Here is a 13223-nt window from a genome sequence, read left to right on the forward strand (position 1 = left end):
GTACTCTATGTAAGAAGAAGTCAACATGTTGCAATAAGGGCTTGAACAGTTGTCAAGCATTGTTCTGTGATAACCAATAGTGAGAAATAAAAGCCAAACATAGGCAACCAAACTATCTTATTTATTTATTTATTTTATTTTATATTTGTTGACCGGGATAGTCCGACTGGATACATGTCCATTTTCAGTGGAAGCCCGGGGAGAAAAGCTCCAAGATAATAATACACATTGAACATTTAGTAAATGCTTGTTTCAAGCAGATTACAGTCATAAGCAATACCAGCATTTAGCACATATAGTACTTATTATAAAACACTTTACAAAAACATAACATTATTTTTAAAGTTAAACATACATAACATTACATTCAGGTTTAAGACACACTGAGCAACAGTTATGCAATTGACCCTTCCTGGAATGGAGTGGTAGAAAAAAGTTTGAAGTAGTTGAAGGTAAGGCACCTAAGAAATAGAGAGGTCACCAGTTGGGGTTAGTGCAAGGACATAACCAATGGGCTTTGAAGTATTTCTTGAGTTTGTTTTTAAATAGAGTTAGTGAGGGTTCTAGGGTCAAGTCATTTTGGAGTCTGTTCCACATTTTTCCAACAGAGATGGCAAACAGAGAGTCCCCAGCTGAGTAGTTGGATTTGTATGTTTGAACTAGGAGACTAGTGGATGATCGCAGTGGCCGGGTGCTGGTGTAGGGGCTGATAATATTTTTTACTGCAGGTGTATTTTCTGGTTGGTAAAGGACTTTATGTGCCACTATTAGCTGGTTAAACTGCAGTAGGCTTGGCAGTTCAAGCTATCCTAGGCGATTTAGGTTGTGACAGTGGTGTGTCAAGTAGGTTGTGCCAGTAGCAAATCTGGCAATGTGGTTATAGCAGGATGATAGTTTATTAAGATCTGTTTTGTTTAAGTTGGAGAATAGAGGTGAGGCATAGAGAAGAGTTGATAGCAGATGGGAATGGGCAATTGCAGTTCTAGCAAGTGGGGTAAGGAAAGGTTTGATTCTGTAAAGAGAGACAAGTTTTTTATTAATGGTTTTGATAGTTTGATTGATATGCGCATCAAACTTCAGGTTGTTATCAACTATGACACCAAGTAGTTTAGTTTGGGCTTCTGGGGAGATGATAGTGCCATTGTTAGCAGTTATGTTGAAGTCTGGCAGGGGGGTCCTGCATGTGGGGGAGAAGAGGAGCAACTTAGTTTTGCTGGGGTTTAGGATTAGATGTTGACTGGAGAGACATTTTTCCACTGTATTGAAGGTAATTTGGGTTAATGTAAATAAAGTAGCTAATGAGGTGTCAGAACAAATCAAGGTGGAGTCATCCTCATATTGAATGCAGGTAGCATCTGGGATGACTGAATGAATCTTACATTATTTTACTTGAACTGTAATTTATTGTAATAAAATCGGAATCAGTGTGAAGCAACACGATTTTGTTAGTTTGATAAGTGCTATTCTCTGATACACAAAGGTGAGATGTTATAGTCAAATAGAAACAAAAATAATATTTCACTTTATCTTAAATCTAAACATGATTTGGTGTACTCTTTAAAGAGAGGTGATTCATACCAACATGGTATTAGTTATCTGTTAGTCCAGACCATGTTGTAGTATATTCTGGTTTAAAGGTGAAAAGATATGCCCAGAGGTAAGGTTCAACATACAGTGATATGGTCTTGATGGTTTGATACTCTATGATACCCAGTATTGGAAAGTTAGATCACAATATAAACAAGCAGACTACTTCAGTTTATTTAATGCGTGCATTGTATGGGGTTGAAGTAATACGACCTCAGGTAAGATACCTTCTGCCTGATTGAATTAATGTGGAGTCATGATAATAATGTATGCTGTGTCTGAATTAACATTGCCTCCAGATATTAATCTCATCTATGTGCTGTAGAAGTAATGTTATTTCCTGAAGTTATTTTCAGTATAGGAAAATTATTACCGATAGGGGTTGAAAAACTAATTTTACTTAAGTCAACGTTGGTACTTTGTTTACTAGAGAAGCAGCGTGCATCAACTTCAGGTTCTGGCATTCTGAAATAATTGTTATACACTTTGCCGATTACAAAAACATCCTAGGAGATATTACAATTATTTTGACAGAATATATTCAGCTACAGAGTTAGCAAGGTATGAAAGAAAAACATGAAATGGTACAGCTTAAATCATCTAAATAAATGTTATGTGCAATTACCATATGTGCTCCTTTTAAAAGATACCAGGAGTATATAAAATTAATTCAATCAGGATTAAATTACCTGGGAAGCTGTAAGTTAATTCTGGTTAAAGATGTTAGTACTCTCTTATATATGACATTAGGTTGAATTTGAATGCTGGATGTTACATACTACAGACAAGAACAAAATATCTAAAGGTAGAACTTTAGCGAATGTGGAAAGTGCCATTTTATTTATGGAAATCAATGTCCTTCTAAGTGACTAGTAAACAGAGGAATTGTTTAATCAATCGGTGTACACAGCTGAATCTTACAGATAAACAGATTTTTAAAATAAATAATATAAAAACATAAAAAATGTGTACAATAGGAATCAGGATTTAGTCTGAAGACTCGATATTTAGATTTAGTATTAAAAGACCCAATTAAAAAGGAGTTCAGGCTGCTTGGTGGCAAGGCATTTCGCTGTGGACATGTGGTTGGGGACAAATGGCTAAAGACAAATTCAGCTGAAGTGACATATGGCTATTGCAAATTAATTGTGAGCATAGAGAAATATTCGGCACCATGATCACAGGTTCATATAGGGGATAAAATAATGAGCTTGGCCACCAGGAGACCTAGAAATAGTAGGCATTAAGGCAAGCATCAGCACCATGATGCCCCGTGGGCATGTCAATGGAAGTAAAAGTGCAATGTACAATGGGCAATGCCTTTATTAATAGTGTGTGAGTGAAAGATTACCTCCTTCACAGTGCCTAGAGAGTAGAGCCTAAAACACGTGCAGGAGAATAAGCATGACTACAGCAGCATGCAGGGCTTCATGTTGTATCACACTTCTCCATGTTATAGTTACCTGAGCATATACTGTACAGCAAGCATAATGCATAGTACTTCCTCTACCCCCATGCACTAGTTATTGAAGCTGTGAACATGGTGATATATGATACTTTGAGAAGCTTTGAGAAACTGACAAAGATTAAAGAGTCTGCTAGGCTGCCAAATGACATCTTCTCCCTATTAAAGGACCCCCTAGGTAGTTGGTGCAACAATGTTAGATACTATTACATGTGCAAAGAAGCAAATAGACAAAGTCATGACTAGGTTATTTGGGATTACAGAAGTACTGAAATTTTGTAAGCAGGTGAATTGAAGCTCAAAACTCAACATTGGCAATTTTAGCCTCTATTGAGGTAAGCTCAAGATGGAGCCAAACCTAAATTCAGTTTGGTGTTTGACTAAACAAAATTATAATAATGGCTTAGAAAAGGCAGAGAAAAATAGGAAGTATCCTAAAGAAAGCAAAATTGTTAGTTGAGTAGGGAATTAATGACAAAGAAAATTACTCCTAACAGCTGTGACATCAAAGAGATGAAAGATGGAGTATGGTTGACATGAGTACAAATCTGGAGGTGGGGTGGCAAAAACCATCTGTGACTGTAATAAAAGTCATAGTAGCAGGAAGGATGTAATAAATGAGATTGGAGAAACTGGATAAAAGGGGGAAGCCTATTGATTTGATAAAGGTTTTTCATTTGAGTTTAGACCGTTTATCTCAGTCAGATAATGACTCTGAGAAGACATGTATCTATAAATGATATATTAAAGGAAAACGCATACACAGATCTATATGTGGACATAGTACCTTTGCAGCAAATCCAGATTAATAAAATGAAATATGAATATGGAATAGAGTGGCAATATAACAGCATCCAGCAATGAAGTAATCAGTATATATGGGTTTACATATGGTGTCTATAAATTGCAGAAAAAAATATCACATAGAATGAAGAGTTCATAAACAAAGTATTAAAGCAGAACTTTAGAGACAATGGGAAAAGACTTGAAGAGGATTATTTCTTTAATCCAACTGTATAAACTGGTTCCATGGTGTAATGGTTAGCACTCTGGACTTTGAATCCAGTGATCTGAGTTCAAATCTCAGTGGAACCTCTTGTGCTCTCAGTTTCGACAGTGCAATCGTGCAGTGGTAGCATTGTTGGCTCACAGCAAGATGTTCTCTGGTTCAATTCTTGGTTGGAGTGCCTTCTGTGTGAAATTTGCATGTCCTCCCTGCGTTTGTGTGGGCTTCCTCCGGGTGCTCTGGTTTCCTCCCACATTACAAAGACATGCATCTGGGGCATTTCTCTCCAGGCCTCCACTGAAAATTGGCTTTGTTCCAAGTCTGACTTTCCCAGTAAATAAATGTGATATAAATAAATAAGTAGAAAAGATAACCATATATCACTGTCATAGAAGTAGTCCAGTTGAACTTAGATAATATAGGTCTGTATATAGATCTCAGTAGTTCTGATCTTTCTTTGAACAAGGAAGAGGGAGGTTATAATTCCAGATGTTAGGTGAGAGAATGGATATGACAAATGAGAAAGAAACCAGGATGGGGCATAATTTTTCCATCTGTGGGGACATTGAATATCATATTTTGGAAGTCAATAGTGGAGGATCCTGATAAAATGTGCTAAAGTCTTTGATGTTCTTTGCATTCAAGACACAGCGAAAAAGTATGCTACCATACTTTTGTGTAAGTTTCAAGGTATTGCAAAGCCTGGTAAAGCAAAACTCAAAATAAGAGGGATCAGCTGGAGGCTTGTAAACATCATTGCTCAGTAAGATCAACGTAGACTATTCTGACAACAAATTATTGTATTCTTATTGAGGGTAATTGAGAAGGAAGGAAGAACAATAAAACTTGCCAATGTTTATTTATCCCAAAATGGGGAATATGATAGAGATGATGGGGCATGTCAAAAATGTTGGTAGGGTGTCCTGCATATTTGTGGAAGCCTAGATTTGGTACTGTATGGATAGTGGAGAGTTTTAGTGAATTTATTACATTATGGGATGAACTTGAGACAACACCATCAAAAGATTTAAAGATCATTTAATTAATAAAAGGTATAAAAGACTGAAATTTTCCCTGGAGGATACTTGTCTTATTCCTTTGAATGGGAGACACAGGCAGGACAGGAAGGGTAAGTTCACTAGCATAAAGATTTTTTTACTCAATGATTGATTTTTGGTTATAACATGGATATGGTAGTCTTTAACTAGAAGCAGTCTTGCACAGGGAAAGTGGCCATCTATCTTTGGTTCATATCTTTAAAGTACCAGTGTAAAAAGAACAGCAACTTCACCACATGATCAACACCCTCATCAACATCATCATTACATGTATTCATTTATTAATTTATTTTTTTGTTTGTTTGTTTGCAGTTTGTTAACTGGGAAAGTCCACTGAGCCAAACAGAGCCCATTTTCAGTGGATGCCCAGGGAGAAAAGCTCCTCTGTACAACAAAAAGTGCAGTCAGATAAAATGATATACATTGGTAGTATACCATTATCTAATATATTGGATTACAAAGTTAAAAACACACAATTAGCACTTTAGTACCCAGAGAAATACTAGTGAGCAGATTACAACATTTTTAGAGATACGTTATAGCAGAGAGGTTTTTAGATAATACACAGCATAGAAAGTAGGAGGACAGTATATCATTAGAGCTATGTATTCAAGGAGGCTGTGTGCAAGTACAGTTCCAGGTGGAGATAGGTAAGTGTGGAGAGAAGTTTTGAAGTGGCCAAGATCTGAGATTGTTCTGACTGCTAATGGAACAGCATTACAATTCTTGGCTAAAGAGTAAGACAAGAGACAGATGTGTGGCAGGTTTGGATTGTGAGCCTGAAGAAGTTGCTGATTCAAAGATCTAAGGGTCTTATTTGGGAGGTAGAGGGTAAAGATACAACTAAGGGTGGTACAATCAGAAGGTTTAAAGATAAGTTTTTGAACAGTAGTAAGTTGCACATAGTTGAGGTAGTTTGATAATTTCCACCATTTTAGGGATGGAAGAGTGGTACAGTGATGGGAGACTTTTTGGGGATTTGTTGTGAATTTTGCAATTTTATTTTATATTGGAAGGACCGACGATTATTTTGTTAAAGAATATAGTCTGGTCCTCTGATAAAGCAAGAAATGTTGATGTTTCATGTTGATATAATCACAAGAAAAGTATTGTAGATGTGCATTCATAGATGAACCTTTGGATAATTAGCAAAATTTAAAGGACACCCTGCTAAACAAGCAGTTTGATGCTCAGCAGTACCCTGATATTAAACTGAGTCAAAATTTTGAATAGTCCAATAAAATATGCAGATTGAGAAAAAAGAGGTTAAGCACAGCTTTGAGAAGATAGCATAAAATCACATTCTATGGTCAATTGGGAATTAAGTAAAGGGAAATAAAGTTAGTATAGAAAAATGCTCAAAGACAAAAAAAGATACACCATAGAGCAATTTTTTTTTTTTTTTTTTTGGGGGGATAAAACTGAGACAGGCTCTTAAAAGATAACTCTACAATGTTCTAGTCTTTAGTTAGATCTGATTCATCTATTCTGTGTGATAACTGATATTAAATTACAACATCAGTCCTCGTACCACCTTACTCACATAAGTTCACCTTAACCCTCCCCCTGCCCTTAACCACAACCCTGCACATTACACTGCTGAAAATCATTTGATAGTATCCCACATTCATGGATAAATGAGTGCTTAAAAATGTATAAGATCACTGATCGACTACATTACCATGACTATGAAACAGTGACAGACCCCTTTGCAGTTAAGCCATGATAAAGGACAAATTATTATCCCAGGGATAAAAATTAAAAGAGGGATATTCCAGAGTGGCTATCTGTCACTGCTGCTATTCTGCCTTGCCCTTAACCCATTAAGCTGCTTACTTAACAGCTTAGGCCATGGCTATAATTTGGCTCTTAGAAAACAACAAAGTGTAAAGACTTCTCATCTTTGCTTTCTCAATAAATTAAAACTGTATAGCTCATCAGATGAGAAACTGAAAGCACAACTGCAAGTTGACAAAACTTTTTCAGAAGATATAAGTATGTCATTTTGTCTTGATAAATGTGTAAAAGCAACCTTTAAAGCAGGAAAACTGCAGCATCAAGAAAACATCACTTTGGGACAAGAATGTGAAATAAAAGAACTTAACCAAGAGGGAGCGTATAAATATTTGGGAACTGATGAAGGATCAACAAAAAAACATGAACAAGTGGAAATAAAACTTAGTAAGGAATATTTCAGAAGACTTAAATTAATCCTGAAAACAGCACTGACATCTAGGAACAAAATTCAAGCTATAAACCAATTTGCTCTTCCTGTCCTAACTTACAGTTTTGGAGTGATTGACTGGCCCCACAATGTGTTGAATAGATTAGCTATAGTGGATATAAGTGCACAAACCCCTGTTAAAATACCACATTTTTTGATATAAAAAAAATGAGACCACACTAAATCATTTCCAAACTTTTCCCACCTTTAATGTGACCTATAACTGGTACAATTCAATTGAAAAAAAAAACAAATCTGTTAGGGGAAAAGTATAAAAAGTAATAAATGTACAATAAACTGGTTGCATAAGTGTGCACACCCTTAAACTAATACTTTGTTGAAGCACCTTTTGATTTATTACAGCATTCAGCCTTCTTGGGTACACACCTGCCATCAATTAAAGAAACTCTGATTAACCCCAAATAAAGTTCAGCTGTTCTAGTAGAATTTTCCTGACATTTACTCAGTTGCCTGCTACAGCAAAACCATGGTTTTCAGAGAGCTTACAAAGCATCAAATGGATCTCATTGTTGAAAGGTATCAGTCAGGAGAAGGGTACAAAAAAAATTCCACAGCATTGAATATAGCATGGAACACAGTGAAGACAGTCATCAAAAAGTGGATAAAATATGGGACAACAGTGATGTTGCAAAGAACTGGATATCCCTCCAAAACTGATTAAAAGACAAGATAAAAACTGGTCAGGGAGGCTGCCAAGAGACCTACAGCAACACTGAAGGAGCTGCAGAAATTTCTGGCAAGTACTGATTGTGTACTACATGTGGCAACAATCTCCCGTATTCTCCATATGTCTGCACTATGGGGTAGGGTTGCAGGACGGAAGCCTTTTCTTACAAGGAAAAACATCCAGATCTGGCTAAAGTTTGCAAAACAATACATCAAGTCTCCCAAAAACATGTAGGAAAATGGTTATGGTCTGTTGAGACCAAGGTTAAACTTTTTGGCCACAATTCCAAAAGGTACTTTTGGCGCAAAAACAACACTTCACATCACCAAAAGAACACCATCTCCACGGTGAAGCATTGTGGTGGCAGTATCATGCTTTGGGGTTGCTTTTCTTCAGCTGGAACTGGGGCTTTAGTCAAGGTGGAGGGAATTATGAACAGTTCCAAATACCAGTCACTTTTGGCCCAAAACCTTCAGGCATCTTCTAGAAATCTGAAGATGAAGAGGAATTTCACCTTTCAACATGACAATGACCCCAACCATGTATCCAAATCAACAAAAGAATGGCTTCACCAGAAGAAAATTAAAGTTTTGGAATGGCCCAACCAGAGCCCAGACCTAAATTCAATAGAAAATCTGTGGGGTGACCTGAAGAGGGCTGTGCACAGGAGATGTCCTTGCATTCTGACAGATTTGGAGTGCTTTTGCAAGGAAGAGTGGGCAACTATTGCCAAGTCAAGATGTGCCGTGCTGATAAACTCCTACCCAAGAAGACTGAATGTTGTAACTAAATCAAAAGGTGCTTCAGCAAAGTATTAGTTAAAGGGTGTGCACACTTATGCAATCAGCTTATTGTATGTTTTTTATATTTTTCCCCTAACAAATTTGTTTGTTTTTCAATTGAATTGTACAGGTTATAGGTCACATTAAAGGTGGGAAAAGTTTTGAAATGATTTATTGTGGTCTCATTTTTTATATCACAAAAACCTGGCATTTTAACAGGGGTGTGTACACTTTTTACATCCACTGTAGGAAAACAAGAAAGATGCTTCATGCTCACCAAATGATTTATAAAAATCAGTGCATACCAAGATTATATATTCCCCTTTCTGAAGGAGGGATGAGCCTCCTTGAAATTGATTATAAGTATAGATATGCAATTGTGGGACTCCACACATATCTGCTGACCTCACCAGACCCAAATGTAGTGAAAGTTTTTGTAACATGAGGAGAAAAAAAATCTAAGATGACTTATCTGCTTAATTTAGCAGAAGCATATCGGCATCAAGCAGGAATGAAAATCAAACCAGAAGTGGATAAAAATCAGGCAGCGACTGAATGTGCCAAAAAACAAAAAAAAGAATATAAGGGGAAGGACCAGATGAAAAGGTAAGAAATGTAGAAAAAAAGCATAAATATAGTTGCAAGTATAGGAAAATTCTGGAAGAACCTCATGTTGATCAGGAACGAATGCAGGAATGGTTAAGGAGAGGTGAATTCCTCTCAACCTTCTAAACTTGGTTGACTTTTTCGAAACAGTCACCAAAGCCATTGATGAGGGAAAGGCAGTCCATACAGCCTACCTCGATCTGGCGAAGGCCTTCGATACAATACCCCACTCGGGTATCATTGAAAAACTCATCAGCTTAAATGTTAACCCATACATCACAAGATGGGTTGCAAACTGGCTGAGTGACAGAACCCACAGGGTCAGAGTTGCTGGCGCCATGTCAGACTCAAAGCCTGTCACAAGTGGTGTACCACAGGGCTCAGTCCTGGGCCCACTCTTGTTTGGCATCTACTTTTCCGAAGTACAAGCAAACACAGGAGGGTTATGGCTGACAAAGTTTGCAGATGACTGCAAACTGGGCCATAGTAGAAAACACATCTGACACAGATATCCTTCAGAAGGGTCTCACAGAAGCGGATAACTGGTGCCAGAGCCATGGCCTAAAGTTAAATGCCAAAAAATGCATAGTCATACCCTTCGGGAAAAACAAGGTTACCCCTAGCTACCAAATAGGTGGCAATCCACTGAGCACAGAAGAAGTTATCAGGGACCTGGGGACCCAGGTTGATAGTAGTCTGTCATTCGACACCCATGTAGCTAAAGTAGTTAGGAAGACCTTCTACAATGCCCACCTTATCATGAAGGGATTCTCATCTAGATCAAGGGAGGTCATAGTCTCCCTATACTCATCACTCATCAGACCAATGATTGAGTACAATGCCCCATTCGGAATGTATCTGACCCGACACTTGCAGCAGCTGGAGAGGCCACAAAAGTTCCTCACCAAAAGGATAAAGGGTCTCAAACATCTGTCCTATGCTGCCCGACTGAAAGAACTCCAGCTCTATTCAGTCGCCACGCTTGCTCAGAGGTGACCTTTGCCTAACATACAAGGCCATGTCAAGCCCAGATTTGATGAATATGCTGCACCTCAAAAAATCTAGATCCGTCAGAGCCACAAGGGCGGGAGACTTAAACCTCGACACGGCTATTAATAGGACATGCTGGAGGGATAGATTCATCACCCAAAGACTCCCTATGCTGTGGAATAAAATCCCGGTATATGTGAGGCAGAGCACCTCGCTGGCCTTGTTCAAGAGAAATCTTGACCAATGGATGGGAGATCGCAGATATACCCCAGGGATTACCTCAGTCTCACTGCTCGACAGAGGCACAGCAAAATAATGGGTATAGTTCCCCATACTAAAGGGGTGGCGTAAGCCACAAAACTATGGGCTAGGCTTGTAAATGCCCTCGGGCAGATAGCCTAGTATGAACCTATGAACCTATGAACCTATGAATTCAAACCAAGAGATGAAAGGTTAATATTGGCAGCCCAAGATAGTGGGCTATGTACACATTGGTTTACAAAGTCCATTGAACATGTGGGAGAAACAGACAAATATAGATTTTGTAAAACCAAATTGGAAACAGTTGCACACCTTGTTGCTGCGACATACTAATGGCAGAAGGACTGTATACTGACATAATAATGTAGCAAGATTGTTGCAGTGGGGATTGTGCAAACATTATGGTATTAAAGTGGCTGAAAAACACTGGAAACTTAAGCCACAAAGCATCATAGAAAATGATAAAGTTTATATCACTTGGGGCCACCCATTACCAACAGTTCAAAAGATAGATGCTAGAAAACTGGATATAGTAGTTCAAGAAAAGAAGACAAGAGTATCATCGATCATTAAAATTGCCACACCCAGTGACTACAGTGTCTTGCCTACAGAGAGACACAAAGTCATAAAATATCAGGATCGGCAGGCAGAAATGACAGCCATGTGGAAGAAAGATACCTAGATAGTTCCAATAGTAGAAGGAGCAACAGGTCTTATAAAAAAGAATCCACAATCATATTTAGACATGTTATCAATCCATGTAATTCCATACGAATTGCAGAAGGAGTTATTACTGGGCACATTGCGGGTGCTCCGAAGAGCACTTTTGGCTGACATCAAAGACTGAAACAACACTAATTTCATGAATTGTAATTGTACTTTGACTTAGGAATGGGGTCCATTCCCATCATGGTATTACAAACCCAAAAGACATGGAGAAATTAAAAACTGAAAATCCTTCTCCTAACACTGCCACTACCAAGATGACACTTGATCTCAGTTTGCAGCTGTGGTTTACTGATAAACCAGTCTTTAGTGGGACACAAGTATTCAGTGTTTTGGGATTCAGTATTTTTAGCATTCAGTGTTTTGTGCATTCAGATTATTTTTCTATATTTTGAAGTTGTGTTTTGTATTTTCTACATATATAGATATATATTATACATAATATATATATATATATATATATATATATATATATATTTTTTATATATATATATATATATATATATATATATATATATATATATATATATATATATATATATATATATATATATATATATCTATATGATATTTGCTTACTAGGAAAGTCCGACTGTGAATTTTCAGTGAAGGCCTGGGGAGAAACGTTCCACACTGACGTAATACAGTTATAGTTAAATAAAGTTATTACAAAGCATAATACAGAAAAATACATGTTATCCAAGTAAAAATTAATCTTCAACTCATACAGTGTGAACCTATACATACATGCTGCAAATATTTGCAGAGTTATAACAAGTTGAAAAAGAACACTATCAATAGATAACTTACAAGTTGCAGTTCACAGACTATGTATTTGATCTTTGTCTACATAACAGATTTTACTAATTCCTTTTCTCTGAACATTGTCAAGGTATGCTGGTGGTATCTGTGAAAGCACATGCAACTATTCAGATCAACACCTTATTGCATGATGCAGTATAACTATAATGTATTTAGTAATTTGTTTTTGGGGTGCCTTTTATGTGGAGCAAACCATGTGTGTATTTAAATAGAGAATATCTCTATATTGTACTGACAGTTGTTGCAAAAGACAACACAGTGATCTTTTTAAACATGCGATTATGTATCAGTCTGCTTTATTTACATGTATTGGCATTAATTTGGTACCTACTTCTAAGCCATATGGTTATAACACCTAAACATTGTTGAATCACTAAAGGACTTATGGATTATTAATCTGGGTACTCTTTATGTACTTGGACATCATGATTTTATTACCCGGCTTAAACATCTATGTTTTTTGCCTTAACAGTTATAGCCTCTTTCCATTTTTTTGAATTGATTCTTGGTAATTGTAGGTTTCCAGTGTATTTACATTGTATGTTTCTCTATGTAGCTATTTCTTTAATTATTTTTATGCAGTATCTGCTTTTTACTGGTGTTTTTTGAGTCAGCTGATGTCAAAAGGATGATATTCAGATTGCCTTTATTTTCTAAATATAGGTTCATAGGTAGGTTCTAGGCTATCTGCCCGATGGCATTTATAAGCCTAGCCAGAGTGTGTCGGCTTTCGCCACCCCATTGATTAATTAACTGATCCTCTGTCAAGCAGAGCCAATGAAGTGATCCCAGGCGTGCATTTTCTGTTACCCATCCACTCGTCAAGGTTTCTCTTGAAAGTGTTAGTGAGGGGCTCTGCTTGATGTAGTTTGGAATTTTGTTCCAAAGCATGGGGAGTCTCTGTGACAGGAATCTATCCCTCCAGCATGTTCTATTTATTGTTGTGGCAAGGTTTAGCTCATTAGAGTGCATGGCTCACAGTAACTTGGATTTCTTTAGGTGGAGCAT

The 13223-nt window shown here is 37.2% G+C and overlaps 1 long non-coding RNA gene and 1 other non-coding gene across 2 annotated transcripts in view; one reads left to right on the top strand and one right to left on the bottom strand.

The window, feature by feature from the left end:
- Positions 1-13223, bottom strand: part of LOC122807247 — a 304108-nt gene that overhangs the window by 247406 nt on the left and 43479 nt on the right. The gene's annotated exons all lie outside the window — the stretch shown is intronic.
- On the top strand, positions 4076-4147 carry TRNAQ-UUG. The gene has a single exon. It is a non-coding gene; the product is annotated as a tRNA-Gln (tRNA).

The sequence above is a fragment of the Protopterus annectens genome, chromosome 7.part0 (assembly GCF_019279795.1).
Source record: "Protopterus annectens isolate FY-2018-M chromosome 7.part0, PAN1.0, whole genome shotgun sequence".
NCBI lineage: Eukaryota > Metazoa > Chordata > Ceratodontiformes > Protopteridae > Protopterus > Protopterus annectens.